The following is a 3,386-nucleotide window of genomic DNA, read 5'->3' on the forward strand; positions in this document are numbered from 1 at the left end:
CTCTTTATCTGTTGGCCGTGGCATAAGCACTACTGATTTTATATCTTTGAAAGACAACGTGGCTAGCCCTCTCTTCCCAGAATTAGCTTATTCCAGGCTGCATGCACATATTCTGACAGAGGCGGTGGTTTCTCAGCTTCGATCCAGTTTGGTTGCTGTATGACATGGAACAGTCAATCCATAATGAATTCTGTAGATGACATCTGATTTGTTTCCAAACCGTTAAACATCACTTAAATAATAGGGATGGCCACAGTTCAATGTTTTCGTCTGGATGCATATAGGGTGTAGGTGTCTTTTTTTGTTCGCGCAGTCAGTCACATATATTTTTGCACCTGTGTATGTGTGTATTTAGAGGCTCCATGCTGCATGTTCTGTATAGTGTATATATTTCTACATAAATTCTGTCTTTGAATCGTCCTTCTTTTTCTTCTTTAATTCGACCTTGGTTCTTCATCGTCCATCTTTTCTTAATGCGATTTTCTGTTTCCTGAAATCTCGCATCTGTGTCCCCTTCCGCAGCATCACTGGGCCTTAAGAGAGCGCCCATTTCCCAGCCTTCACGCCATTGCTTTGGCCGATTGACAAATGGTGGACACTGAGCCTGTAACGACTGGCAAACAAACCATTACTGGCGGTCCTAGCCTTACACGTCACGCTGACCTGATTCCACCTGTCGCATTAGGAACTAACCTAATTGTGGTTCAGGTTAGGCAGTTTCAGATTTGATGCAGTAAATGCCTGTCGGTCGCATGTACAAATATTCAGTATTAATAGTTTTCACACAAGGCGGTGCCCCTTCCTGATATTCAATATTTGATTATTTACTTATATATTAACTCTCCTCTCTCTCCCTCCCTCCCTCCTCTCTCTCTCTCTCTCTCTCTCTCTCTCTCTCTCTCTCTCTCTCTCTCTCTCTCTCTCTCTCTCTCTCTCTCTCTCTCGCTCGCTCGCTCGCTCGCTCGCACACACGCAAATATGTGTGTGTGTGTGTGTGTGTGTATATATATATATATATATATATATATGTATATACCTATATACATATATATATACAGATACACACACACATACATATATATATATATATTTATTTATATATGCGTATATCATACATATATATATACATATATATACACATTTACATACACATCTATACATACATATATTAATGTATATGTGTGAGTATGTTTTATTTTTGTATTTGTATACACGTAAACAAACAACACCTTTCTCTCTCTCTCTCTGTACATATATATATATATATATATATATATATATATAAATATACATATAAATATATATAATGTATATATATACATATATATATATACATACACACACATACACACAGTATATATATGTGTGTGTGTGTGGGTATGGATGTGATACACACACATACACACATGTGTATATATATATATATATATATATATATATATATATGAATATATATATATATATATTGTGTGTGTGTGTGTGTGTGTGTGTGTGTGTGTGTGTGTAAATATGTAAATATGTATATATTGATGTATGTATATATATAAATATGTATATATAGATATGTGTATATGTAGTTATATATATTTATATATACATATATGCATACATATTTGTATATATACATATCTCTCTTATATATATATATATATATTCATACACATATATTTATATATAATACATATAAGAAAATGTTATTTAACTATTTGGCACCTCCATTTTTCTCTTCTTGAGCTTTTTCAAGTTACGCACATAGTGATATGGCATAGAGTCTGGGTAGTGAATAGTGTATAAGGATAAGGCAGATATGCGAAGCTGAACCTCGTCCGGTTTGTGTAGAGTATATGCTAAAATAAATATGCAGCTTCCGATACCCAGTGAAAGTAACGGGAAAGTTCGGCGCGTGTCGAGTTGCCACCGCAGTACAAACGTTTCCTGTCGTCCTTTAGGGCCTACTCCTTGCCCCGTGTTCGTCCTAAATTTAGATTTTCCATTAACGATATCTTAGAATGGAACCATCTACATCGTACAGAGAAGTTTACGGATGCCGATTCTATTGTTAACTTTGATTGACTTCAGTGACTGCTTGATTAGCAAGTGTATTGCATGCTGGCTCACGCTATTCGAGAGAGATAAGCGCGTGGCTCGGGCAAGGGCACACCACGCCTGGGAGTGCCAGATACTTCCAAACCTTGCCGAAGATTATACTTTACAGTAAATGATATGACAGAATAGGCTTGGAAACTTGAGACTATTGTCATTTGTTAATATGTCAATCTAATTTGTGTATTTTATTCGAACAAAGTGTATTGTTAGAACGAATTAAAAAGACGCTAATTCTCAACTTGAAAAGAGAGAGAGACAAAACTCCAGCGGATTCAACGGACCACCACCAGTATGCTTCGTAACATCTGCGAGTGACGACACACGCACTAACTCTTTTTCCTTTGGACACACCCGTAACAATATTGTACTCTAGTGCTAATGTTTTAAACATTCAAAGGTCCGAGGTTAATATTGTTCTCTCTATTGGTCACCGAGATTTACTTGGATACGATTTAAAGACGAAAATAGGGAAACTGATAGTGCCACGGAAAACGAAAAGTTACTGACTACGTGTAGTAAGGTCTCGTGCCAAGCTGACAGCTGAGCCCTCGGGACGTGCTCTCAAACAATCTTGTTGTCAAGTGATTGGATTCGTAAATCCCTATATCGGCAGTTTCTGGTCCAACCTCCGTTATAGACAAAGTTCTATTTGGATTTGTTCTTTAATTGACGTTGTATGGTTTATTGTTGACACGAGTGAAATATTTTCCTAGATGTGATTGGAAATTCCTCGAAGCAATTTCAATGTAATGTGTGTATTTTTTAAAGGAAATCGGCCTATGAGTTCTGTATTGCTTAAAGGGAAACTTGGCAGAAGTCCATCTCCCTCTCTTATCTCCGTTTACCGGTACCCTTTTTATGCCGTCCTTTCATGTTTTCACTAGCTTCCCCCCCTCCCCCCCCCTCTCTCTCTTTCTCTCTCTCTCTCTCTCTCTCTCTCTCTCTCTCTCTCTCTCTCTCTCTCTCTCTCTCTCTCTCTCTCTCTCTCTCTCTCTCTCTCTCTGTCTTTCTCTCCTGCTCACTTATTAATTTCCTTTATCCACCTGGCTCATAAAACTCTGTCCCTCTCTTATTTAATTCCTCTCTCCCTCCCCCCCCCCCCTTCAACCTTTCCATTTCCCTTTCCTTCTTCCTCCCTCCCTCCTTTTCTCACCTTCTCTTCAGCTCTTCTTCCCTCCTCCTTCCTTCTCCTTGCCTTATCTTATTAGTCAAAGGGCGATAATGAGCTGTGGGGTTATCAGTTAACCAGAATGAGGAGAAATGCCAGTAACCTATTTTTT

General features: G+C 38.2%; 1 protein-coding gene across 5 annotated transcripts in view; it reads left to right on the forward strand.

Annotated features, from left to right (window-relative positions):
* Positions 1-2,384: 2,384 nt before the first annotated feature.
* LOC125040045 (inward rectifier potassium channel 2-like) overlaps positions 2,385-3,386 on the forward strand; it is a 46,201-nt gene continuing 45,199 nt past the window's right edge. For 2 of the 5 annotated variants that reach the window (XM_047634487.1, XM_047634491.1), the window contains exon 1: positions 2,385-2,503. The gene's annotated coding sequence lies outside the window, so the exon portion shown is untranslated. Of the gene's footprint in view, positions 2,511-3,386 lie in introns of all 5 variants that reach the window. The other 3 variants (XM_047634488.1, XM_047634489.1, XM_047634490.1) reach the window with 3 other exon arrangements.

This window comes from Penaeus chinensis, chromosome 28, assembly GCF_019202785.1.
Source record: "Penaeus chinensis breed Huanghai No. 1 chromosome 28, ASM1920278v2, whole genome shotgun sequence".
Taxonomy (NCBI): Eukaryota; Metazoa; Arthropoda; class Malacostraca; order Decapoda; family Penaeidae; genus Penaeus; species Penaeus chinensis.